This window comes from Lissotriton helveticus, chromosome 10 (genome assembly GCF_964261635.1).
Source record: "Lissotriton helveticus chromosome 10, aLisHel1.1, whole genome shotgun sequence".
NCBI classification, from domain to species: domain Eukaryota; kingdom Metazoa; phylum Chordata; class Amphibia; order Caudata; family Salamandridae; genus Lissotriton; species Lissotriton helveticus.
Window position 1 is genome coordinate 576,474,072 of NC_136071.1, and position 12,354 is coordinate 576,486,425.

Consider the following 12,354-nt stretch of genomic DNA (forward strand, 5'->3'; position numbering starts at 1 on the left):
TGGTAGTCTCTCGGCCTTTACTTCACTGAATACGTCCATATATCGTTGGTAATCCGCAAGCAACACCACGTCTTTTTCGGCCGCAGTAGCAGCCCGATATATCTGAGCTAACGACAGTGTGTGGGACTCATTGCTTCTCATACAGTTGGATATGCAGTCAGCAGAGTTAAAACTGATAGTCTTAAGCCTCCAATCCATGGTAGGATTGTGTTGCCATAACCACGGCATGCCTAAGATAACCTCGTATTGAGGAGCCTCTATGATATTTAATAGTATGTCTTCCACATGATCCTGTGGATTGCCCTTTAGTATCAACTCCACCATCTCGGTGTGTTCGGTGATGGGACCTGACTTTAACGGAGTACCATCCACAGCTAATACCATCTCGGGGGACTTGACAGTTAAGCCCACCAAGAGATTGTCTAGAACATCAAAGTGGTTTGACGCCGACTGTTCGCGAATAAATACTCGTCTGAAGCGAGCGTTAAAAGCCATACCGAGGGATAAGGCTCTTATTGCAAACCTGAGGAGGGAATATAAACTGACCTTAAAGGAGAAAAGATGTAATTAAAAGTGAAGCGTGGGACAAACTTCTCTCTATCGACGTCTTGCGAGACAGCAAGAAATTTTGGGAGATCATAAATCACCCATTCTTTGCCGGGACTCACAATGCAGCCACTGACTGCGTCATTCCGGACGAGAAGTGGGTCCTTCATTTCAAAGACGTCTATGGTGACAAGATTAGTACAGCCCCTGGCGGCCAATTGGTTGCTCGGGTGTCCCCCCGGTAGAGTTTTCTGAGGAGGAGGTGTTGAAGGCCATTTTGGAGACTTCAAAAAACAAGGCGCCGGGCGCCGATGGCGTACCTGCATACCTATATAGACATTCTCCGATAACTTGGTCTCAGGTACTAACTAAAGTTTTTAGGGCAGCAAATGACAACGTGTTCCCCAATACCTGGGCAACCTCCATTATAGTGCCAATTTTTAAAAAGGGACAACGTGAGGTCCTGGGGTGTTACAGACCAATTTCCCTCCTAGACTCGGCCATTAACATTTTAGGCTAAACTTAGTGGAAATCTGGAGGTCTGTGAGGGGCTTTCAAACATACAATACGGGTTCAGAGAGAAACGAGGTACCCTGGACCAATGTTTGAATTTGCACCTATTAATTGCCAAATATGCGGTGGCCGGGGAGGGGTCTCTTTATCTGGCTTTCATGGACCTCTCCTCGGCCTTCGATTTGGTAAATAGGTCCAAATTGTGGTTAATCCTTCTTGAGATGGGAATAGATCCTTCCCTGGTCACTTTCATGGCCACTTTACACCAGGAGATATTCGCCAAGGTTAGGGTCTCAAATGAGGGGAGGTGTACAGACACATTTAGGTCGGAGAAAGGGGTCCGCCAAGGGTGCATCCTGGCCCCCCTTCTTTTCACCATTTACATAAACGGGTTGGGAAAACATCTAGAGGGGGGGTAGACGCTCAGCGTGTGGGAGGACTGCAGGTCCCGGCCCTCCTATACGCGGACGATGCCGTACTGATTGCCCGCACAGGTATCGGTCTACAGACACTATTGGATCGTTTTGGCTCCTTCATGGAAAACCTTGACCTGAAGGTAAATGCTAAAAAGTCTCATTCTATGATAGTGGGCAAACAGAGAGGAAAGTTTAGATCTAAAACCTTCATATGTAAGGGCGAGGTGGTTTCAAGGGTTCCGGTCTTCCCTTACCTGGGGGTCCTCATTGACGAAAGGGGGTCCTGGGCCCCCCAGATGAAGGTGAAGAGTTTATCCTTGGCTCGCTCGACATCTGCACTGTTGGATTTTACAAAAAGGCTGGGGGCTAGGCCGATGGAAGCGCTTCTAAAAGTTTATAACACCAAGTATATTCCCATTGCCACCTATGGGGCCGCCTTGTGGGGCTACGCTACCCAAGACAAAATCCAAAGGGTAGAAAATGGGATAATTAGACAACTGCTCTCAGTCCCCAAATCGACCCCTACCTTTTCCATCCACGAGGAAGTGGGTTTGCCTTACATTGTAGATAAGTTGAACCTGGCACCCCTCCTATTCTGGGCAAAGACATGGCTAAATCCAGAGTTAACTTTGAACCATCTTATTCTGGAGGATGTCACTTCTTTGGACCATGCCATGAAAATACCGTGGCTGAAGTATTTAAAAAACACATTTTCAGCTCTAGGTAGACCGGAACTTTTTTTATCTCCATCTTATATTAGGAGAGAAGATGTAAAGTGGATCAAGGTCCATTTTATGGAGAGAGTCCGTCTTAACAGAGAGGAGAAGGAAATAATGAAATCATCTGTAAGAGCACACTCTATGTTAATCACTACTCCCTCTCTGGAACCATACCTGAAATTTGTTACAAGACCTCTTCACAGATTCCTTTTAGTAAGATTCAGGTTTAATCTGATTCAATTCTCTCTAGGTTGCTACCCCTCATGGGATAATTCAGAAGATGCCCCTCCTTGTGAGTGTGATAATTTTTCAAAGCAAGATACCATGCATTTTATGATGTTTTGTGGATTTTATACTGCCGCTAGGAAAAAACACTTGTTACCTGTTTTGAGGGAGGCTGGCTTTATTCAAGTCAGACCCGCATTAATCTACCTCCAGATGTTGGGCAATATTTACACTACTTTTAGCGTTGCCAGCTTTCTAGCTTTCAGAACTAGGAACAAACGTGTACCACTGAACATTTTATTGTAAATATGGTATTGTTTTAATAGATTTTAACCCTATGAGCCAAACAAGATGCAGTACAGTTTAATTACGGCCTTCACTGACTTTGTACATAAATGAACTGTGATTTTAATGTATATGTATTGTATGTGCTTTTATGATTTTTTTAAAAATCGAATAAAGTGTGCTTTGACTTGACTTAATACCGTCTCGGGTTTCGTGTTAGGCACTCTCACTAGTCCCAAACGATGGACCAACCCATAGTCTATGAAGTTTCCGGTGGCTCCAGAATCAATCATCGTCCATACCGGGTGTTGTTGTCCTTTCCTGAGGATCATGGACAAAACGATGTGTGATTCTGAGCCCTTTACCCCTGAGACCGCAAGCAAAGGTATTTTCCACTCCTATGCTGTAGTTTCTTCCCTTATGGACCTCCCACTGTCAGTTCCCTCTTTATAGGTTTTCTCAACTGTCATGGTTGCGACCTGTTTCCCTGAGTAGAAGGTAGTCCTTTTCTTAGGCTTCATGGTACACTCCCTCACATAGTGCCCCTTTTTACCACAATACATGCAGAGGCCTTGAGCACGCCTGCTCTCTCTCTCTGCCTTTGATAACGGGGGTCTAATGGCTCCAATGTCCATGGGTTCGGGACCAGAATCTTTCGGGTTTGAACGGATTACCTGTTCCACACCACCCCCTGTCCTCTCACTTCTCCTACGATCACCTGCCCTCTCTGCCATTCGGTGATCCAACCGCAGGGTGAGATTGATCAAGTCGATACAAGTGGTGGGCTGATGGTCTATTTGGGCTGACACATCCTTAATCTCGTCATTTAACCCTTGATAGTACAAAGCCATCCTCTTCTCTTCAGGCCACGCTGTTTCCACAACCAGCCTGTTGAAGATTGTCATATACTTTTTTCCAATCAATCGATTACCAAGATACTAAACATAATACCTCAGAACTGCACTGACCATCATCTAATACACTTTGATTTTAGGTTACCACGCGCAAGGGATGGAATCAGTCTGGAAAATACTTGTAGGAAAGGCAGGGAGTGGGCAAAACTAGATAAGATCAGAACCCATATGCCAGCCCCAGAGGGCAACGACTTTACACCTACGGTGACGGTTGAGGAAAATGACAAAATGTACACTAGTTATCTAACCGACATTTTGGATCAGGCAATCCCAATAAAGAAGCTAAAAAATAGGAACAAAATCATGGCTCCCTGGTCTAATGAAGATCTGAAACAGCCGCGCATGCTCTGTAAGAAGGCGGAAAGGAAGTGGAGAAAGGGCTATTCTGTGGAAGATAAAAAAGATTTGAGATCAGTACAACTGAAATATAAAGAGCTCCTTCTTAAGGCCAAGGCAGACTTTTACGTTACCTCTATTATACAAGCACCAAATGGGACAAAAGCTCTTTTTAAAATCTTCAAGGACCTTTCTTTTCCTACCTGTCTGAATAATAAGGTAGCAGCATCACAAAAACTATGTGATGAGATTGCTTTTTATTTCCAGGATAAGATTGACAAAATTGTTGGTACCTTCCATTCTAATAACAATGATGGTCAAGACAATTTAGAACAATCGTCGGTGGAAGATCCTCCCCATTTAGCGACTCTGGACAACGTTTTGACCCTCACTGATGCTGCTTTCAATAGTCTGGCTTTCAGTGTGACCTCGGGCTCTCCTCTTGATCCCCTTCCTCATAAAATTTGGAAATCATTTGGTCGAGAAACCTTTCCCTGGCTGAGGCAGATTTGTAAACAATCACTAGAAGAAGGAACTGTCCCGGAATGCTGGAAACAGGCAGTGGTGACTCCATTGATTAAAAAACCCTCCCTGGACCCGTCAACTCCGGCAAGTTTCAGGCCCATCTCTCTCCTGCCATTTCCGGTAAAAATTCTGGAAAAAGTAGTTAGTAGGACACTATCGTGGTTCCTGGAGGATAACCACCTGCTTGATAAAGATCAATTTGGGTTTCGTCGGGGCAATGGGACTGAGACGGCTTTGGTCACCATGATGGATAATCTGCGCATGCGAGCCGACAGCGGGAATGCTACTGTCTTAGTGCTTCTCGATATGTCGGCCGCATTCGACACGGTGAGCCATTCCATCTTGGAGAGACTTAAGAAGTTAGGAGTGAAGGGAAGGGCACTGCAATGGCTTCAGTCCTATCTTGTAGGAAGACAGCAGGTAGTAACTTTAGCACCATTCTCCTCCAGTAAATCCCCGGTAGTACATGGGGTGCCATAGGGCTCTGCGATTAGTCCTATTCTTTTTAACGTATATCTGCAGCCCCTGCTCCCCATCATTAAGTCCTTCGGAGTCAGCCTAGTCAATTATGCCGATGATACACAGCTGGCATTCTCCCTAGAAGGTGAACATGCAATCTCCCTGGACATATTCCAGCAGTGTATGCGGCGGACGGCTGACTGGCGGAGAAGAAACTCCCTACAATTTAACAGCTGGAAAACCGAGGTGGTGTACTGTTCCTCCGCCAGGGTGCTTAACCCCTTCCATTTGAGTTCAAACTCACCCCTGAGGAGGAACCACTAGCGCCGGTTAGTAAGGTACGCAACCTGGGGGTTCTGATCGATGACAACCTTCAGATGGTGTCACAGGCAAATTAGACCGCCAACGTGTGCTTCTCCTTAATGCGTATGTTAAGAAAAATACTTCCGCTTCTGCCAAAAGAGTCACGCTCATTGGTGATAACAAGCACCGTGATAAGCAGTCTGGATTACTGCAACTCTCTGTATCTGAGGGCCCCACAATACTTCATTCAGGGATTGCAGAGAGTCCAGTCTGCAGAAGCAAAACTAGCACTTAATAGGCAGCGATGCGCATCTACCACCTTGGCGCTGGGGACCTACATTGGCTGCCTATTAAGGAAAGGGTCCATTTCAAGTCCCTCTACCTGGTATTCAGAGTGGTGCATGAGCTGGGCCCAGTCCCACTACTGGAAATATTTACATGGTACCACCCTAAGAGGCAACTTCGCTGTTCGAGTGCCGGTTTATTGAAGGTCTCCAGGTTCAAACGTTCCAAGTCGGGAGGGAGGGTATTTAATGTGGCCGGTGCCCGCCTGTGGAATGAATTACCACTGAACCTCAGACAAATTGACTCTCTGCTAGAGATTCGCAGGAGTTTAAAAACCTGTCTTTTTCCTAAGGTTTAACCTCTGATCTCCCTCTTCCCGCTCTTATTCCACTCAGGTCTTCCTAGTCTGAAGTGCCAGGATACCCGTAGGGTGACAGCATGCGCTATATAAGTATTAAAATCAATCAATCAATCAATAAGTCACTAGGTCTTTTCTGCCCTGGCGCAAATCCAGTAATTCCCGATCTGCACTAAGAGTGGTGGCCCGCCGATCAAACACCCTCTCGAATTCCCTCCTAAACGCGGCCCAGTCTGTGAGTAAGGGATCGTCATTTCTAACCAGCGGGACAGCCCAATTGGCCGCTTCTCCTGTGAGATAGGAGATAGCAAAAGCTACTCTCGAGAGGTTAGTGGGAAAAGAGGCCGGCCTACAGGAAAAATGTAGCGTGATCTGAGTCAGGAAGGTTTGGATCCTATGCGGATCGCCTGCATACCTTTCTGGACTAGCCAACGGTATAGGTGGAGGAACAGTCACCTGAATCTGAGGTGTCCCTGCGGAAGCACCAAAAGGGATTCCTAGCCTGTCTGTCCATTCTTTCCTTAAGTGCCGCCGTCTCGGCACGGGATGTGGCTAATTCTTGCTGCACTAAAACTAAGGCCTGTAAGACATCATTTGAAGTAGCCATCTCTAAGCAAACCTCTGACCGGGAGGAGAAGATTTCGTGGGTACACGATTCTGTCACAATTGTCGAACTCCTCGGGATCAGGGCGATGCTTAAAGGGGTCCACCTCCTGATTACCCCACACTCTGACTAAATGAACATACACAGAGCATAGAGGTAATCAAGCGAGGGATAGCCAGTTTTGCGTCTCAGCCTAGAACGCGGTAAATCACAAGGAATGAGATCCGGAAACAGAGCGGTCCGCTCTGTACGCCAAAACCTGGAACAACATCATGGTTGGAATCACGTATGGTGCTAGTGGAGAAGTGTGGCTCACTGGTTAGAGGAGGCAGACCTGGAAGCAGAAGTCAGCCCGGGACCAGGGTTCAATTCCCGGCTCAGCGGGGTCTTGAGTCCTAAAATGTCCGTGGACTCGACAATTCTCGCTCCGGTGCCTAATCGATTCATGGGTTCACACTCTGCGACTCTGGGCGATAGATTGCCTAATCTCCACAATGGCCCCTCGCGGCGGGATGCCTGGCTTTCACCTTGCGGATACCCTGCCGGGGTATCTCACAGGGGAATACCAGGACGGGTTCCCTAAGCAAGCGCTTAGAAACCAGTGGTGATTTGCGCTATACATGTACATTTACATTTACATTTTACCTGTGCGGTGCGTGATTAAGTACATTCAGCACCTCCAGGCCTTCTGGGAAGTGTAGTCCGGCGACTTTGCCGCTACTGCAGGCGCCACCGTCAGTTCCTGACAGTGTCAGCCAGGGTCACTTGATGTATGCAAGTATTGTTTTAAAAAACCAAGACAGACCGGGAGTCGCCGTTATGGCCTTCACTGAACATCTCTTCTATACGAATTGATACTTTAAGCAGAATGAAAGCCATTCTTTTATAAAAATCTGTGCCATTGACCTCGGCCAAAGAAACCTATGATCTGCAAGTTGCAAAGACTTCTGGAGAGATACGCACCCTATTAACTACAAACTGCCCTGTACATTTCTCAGAAATGTTAGGTCGTATCTTAAACATGTCTGATACGTGTGGTATTGTACATGTTTTTAAGACGATTTTTTCGGGACTGTTAGCACCCTTTGTAGCAGTCCTAGGAATATTTCCGAACTTCGTGCACTCTGTTTTGCGGACTGCATCTCGTTTTGGGACTCGCAGCAGGGATACTATTTTTGCTCCTTCTGCTCCGATATGGCAAGCCAAATCACCAGCGATACCCAGTTCATCGTGGAGAACACTCTTCTGGCGATGAAGTGTCGTGAGCGCATAGTCCAAATTTTGGGATTAACTCGTTTGAGGGAATCAAATACCACATGGTTTATGACATTCAGACCAATCTGGCTAGATTGCATCTTACCTGTTTTACGATGCCTGCTATGTGGAGAAGAATGCGTGCTAGATATTTGTCTCACACTTCCATCAGTCATGCCAACAGATGTTGATACTTTGCTGGATCCGGTAAATGCCCATGCGCAGTGTTGTCCCCAGCGGCTACCAATTCTGATGACGCATTCATTGAGACCTCACAGATGCAAAATGCTGACGGTGAGGTACGAGAGGAAAGCGGCACACTGGTACCATCCAATTCGAACATTGCTAACGCGACCAACGCTGACGGCAATGCTTCACATCAATGTGCGATTAATCTTCTTAACGAGGTTATCCAACTTTCACCTACAATGGTAGACAAATTCTTTTCAGACTTAAAAAACTTGATGTTTTCTCCAAACAATAACACTGACTTTTGATTAGGCACACAGTGTTCTGGAAGACTCTGAATTCGACCTTTGTTTTTCAAAACAAAATCCAAACTTTGGAACTCTATTTTTTCTATGCTCAAACTTTTGTTTTCCCCCCCCCCAAAAAAAAATTCTCTTCATTTTTTGGCACAAAGTAATCTGCTTAAAGTAGAATTATTCATAGAGAACTAGAATTCTTTGAAAAACTTCCAAGAGACAATATTTGACCTTGTCCTATTTAAGAGCCATTTCATAAATGTATTTTCGTGATTTATTCGGATAGCATTTTTCAAACTATATGCTTTGAATGAAACATGCTTTAAATGCGTACAGCACATATGCTTTTCGTGTACAACCAGTACCAATGCATTTTATGTATTTTGGGTGGGTTTTAACACTTCATGTTTAGATATGTTTAATGTGTTTAGAACTTAGTAATGTTGTACATAAGAAAGTGGAGTGGGTGTTGTGTGGCGTTTAGAGCTCCGAGTGAATTTTCCCGATTCATGCCCTTATATAGGTACAATTCACATTGCCCTTATATAGGCATAGAAATCAATCCCTTATTTAGGCATAGCCCATGCTACCCAAATACAGGCATGGCTACTTCCACCCGTACCAAACGTCACAACGATTTCTTGGAAAATCGGCTTAAGCAGTTAGGGAACTTCCCCTTGCTTGAATATTGATTTGTCCAAGAACTCATGTACTTTGAAAAGAACAACTATTCCCTAGGGGTTCTTTCCTGATGTTCATATGCCCGACTTTACGTCAAGCTATGGCATTCCTAAACACCTTCAAGGTATAAATATTCCTTCACTTGTTATGGCAAACTACGGTGGTTCGGAGCAGTTCGACTATCTACTTGCCCGACGCAGCTTGCTACAGCAAGTGCAGAAGGAAGCCGACTCTCCAGCTGACGCACTGGTCAAGAGGCTGCTCTTCTCCTGCCGAGAATCCAGCTCCAGTCTTTCCAAGCTCCCCTTGCGGGGTGTTGGGAAATCAAGTCCCGAGACAGAGATATCAGACCTCCTTCATTCTAAACTAACGTATGGAGCTGATTAGAACCTAGAGAAACCTTTGGTAGATTCTTGGCAAAGAAAGACTAAACCTATGCTACACAATACTTACTTATTCCGCGTACTAGACTTAGGTTAGGTACATTTGGGTAGGCATATTTTAGAAGCACCAGTTGAGTACTTTTAGCCTGTATATTTATGTATGTATTTTTATATGGCTTAGAAACCATACAATGCTTTTGCAGTATTATTTTATAATACTATTCTCGCTGTACGCATTATACTTTGCAGTCTGCATAACGATTGTAGCAGTTCACTTTTCTTGTATGAGAAAGAAGACTTTTCAATAAACCTTTTTATTGAAAACGCCCATCTCTCTATTTCTCTACAACTCTGTTGAAACAAAGCATGCACGATTGACTGAGTGAAATACTTATCTATTGTTTCTACGACTCTGAGAGATATATTTCTTATTCCTGGGAAACAAAGTTGTCATGTTTATGCGGTTGTCAGAAACTAATCCCTTCTTGTGAATTCGAGAAAGTTTCTAGTGACCTCTGAGCTAGCTGGCACTCACTATTAAGTTTAGTATATTCGATAGAGACCTAGTCGTCCTCAGTCCTACGTCAAATCTATAGGATATATTATTCCAATGCGCAGAGCCTATTGGGAATATAGGAACTACACTACAAAGGTAGCACTTACCCTAAAGGTAAGGATAAGGAACATACTTGGAATGGGCTACTTTTCGGATGGTGCACCAATATGGGACTCACCAGGCACGCCAGAGTGCCTCCAAGACCAGTTAAGCATCCCATTAAGGAGGGCTGGAATGGAACTGTGGGGGGAGTTCCTGGTGATGCAGGAAGTGGTACCATGGGAAATCTTGATGGCAAAAAAGGGTGATTCCCTCTCAAGATTCAAATACCTGCAGTTGCTATCTTGGGTGGAGGCCAACAGAAGGGAGATTGGCGGAGTCTGGGAATTTGAAAAGAATGTGCAGAATGAGGCCCCTAGAAGTGAGAAAGTCACAGATTGGTTCTGGACTCTGTTGCACTCGGAAGATAAGAAGTTTAAACCACCATATGGGTCCCGGTCCGGTAAGGGTGCACATAGCACCATCTTGTTTTGTCTTTGCTCGTAATCTGTTGGCAAGGCTGTTATTAACATTAAAAGTGGTTCGTTGTTGCTCCGAACTTCTCTTTCCCGTTGAAGAGTTTAACGTTTGAAGCTCATGCGGGTGAGAGTATCGGAGACAAGGTATTTCTGAACCTCTTCTTTCCCGTTGGAGAGTTTCACTTTGGAAGCTCATTGGGGAGAGAGTATCGGAGACAAGGTTGTTTCTGATTTTCTTCGTTGTCGAGTCGTTAAAGGTTGAGAAGCATAACTTGGTTCTGTGTAATGGTTTTTGAATGACATTTTCTTCGAACTTAAGAAAATAACATGCAGTGATTAACGTGAGTGACTGGAAACTTTCTGACTATCTGCAAAGCGGTTCTTTGTCAATATATTTGTGTGGCTAAACATTCTGAAGCAAAGGATTGATGACTGTTTGATTTATGAATTAAATTGGGGAATCATTAAGGGGCTGGTATTAACAAAGGAGAAAATACAAAAAGCTACTGAGGATGTAATTTGGATCTTTAAGTTTGTTTCTTGTCTGTTTTTGTCTATTAACAGGGAATGTGTAAGAATAACTTGATGAACGTTTCTCAACCGCCCTGTGATTACTGACATATCAGAATAAGAGTATGTAGGAAGGACAGAACAGGATGATTTTAGATAATGAATATAAAGTTAAAACCGATTTGACAATTGTTTTTTCCCTCCTTGCAGCTTTGACTATTACGACATCAAAGCTTTAAAGGTCCTCAGTGCATTTCAGCCTAGAAGGTGGACTCTTTTTTTCATTAACTTTACAGGTACTTTAGTGCATATGTGTCATGTAGTAATTCCTGAGAGAAAAAGTTAGTTTAGTATACTAAAGCACTTACTTTCTTCCTACAGGTCTCCCTCCTGCTGATCCCTCCCTTTCCTTCCCCCGCTTAATCACTTCAAAAGGCTGTGCTGGAATAGCAACTCAGACTTGAAGCTATTGAAAGGTCGACCATTACTAGCATCATCCCGACCCTGAGGATATGAGGACACTGACAGAGCATGTCCGTAGCATAAGAAATATCTCTGCCCCCACTGCTCCACATCTCGGACATGCGGACCCTGCTGTTTCAGAGAATTGATTCACCCTGCATGAGGTGAGGTATGCTCTGTGTAGGACATTGAAGTTTATCAACTTAAATTGGGCATTTCTAGACACATTGGAGGTCTGCTCCATTATTTTTGCCCAATCGCCCTCAGGAATCGATACCCCCAAGTCCCCCTCCCACTTTTCCCAGGGGGCCTCTAGGTGTTTCACTATATCTGCTCTGATTGCCATATTTAAGCAGGAGACCACCTTTAAGGTGCCAGAACTCATGGCCACTAAGTGGCAACCCTTATTAGTAGGTGGTTTCAACATACTTGCTCCCCAGTGCTTCCTAATCGCCGCCCAAGTCCTCAAATGGGGGTAGCTCTTCTGCTCTAAATAGATCGCCTACTCAAGCTATGCCCACAGCCATCTCATCTGATAACCCACACCAGTCTCCCCCATGTGGTAGTACCTCTAAAATGTGTAGGGGCATGTCAGGCCAGTACAGGAATGGTGTCCATGTTTGTTGTAAGCATCTTAGCTAACAGCACTTCATTACTTGGAACTCTCTCATGTCCTCCCGGAGAGGACATTGACTAACAGCCAAGAGCACCCAGAATAGCTGAAGAAGGTCTGGCACGAACAGTCCAACCTCCAGCCCTGCAGTCATCCTCTTGTGAGGCAATTGAGTAAACCACTGTAGCTGTGCCGCTGTATAATATGATTTGAAATCTGGGACTGCTAGACCTCCCTCCTTGTTAAGCCAATAAAGGCCAGAACCAAGAAATAGTTAAACAGAGGTTCATTCATACATAAATGAGGCGCCCACTGGAGCACAACAAGGAGCCGTTGTTGAGATTCTTTTCTGCAGAAGAATTCCAATGTGCTATAACAATGAGCATTCGGAACCACAGCAAATT

The 12,354-nt window shown here is 44.8% G+C and overlaps 1 long non-coding RNA gene across 2 annotated transcripts in view; it reads left to right on the forward strand.

The window, feature by feature from the left end:
• Positions 1–11,385, forward strand: part of LOC144784380 (uncharacterized) — a 195,568-nt gene extending 184,183 nt beyond the window's left edge. For both annotated transcript variants that reach the window (XR_013601634.1, XR_013601633.1), the window contains exons 2-3: positions 11,086–11,171; positions 11,257–11,385. This is a non-coding gene — a long non-coding RNA (uncharacterized LOC144784380). The remainder of the gene's footprint in view (positions 1–11,085; positions 11,172–11,256) is intronic.
• The last annotated feature ends 969 nt before the right edge of the window (positions 11,386–12,354 follow it).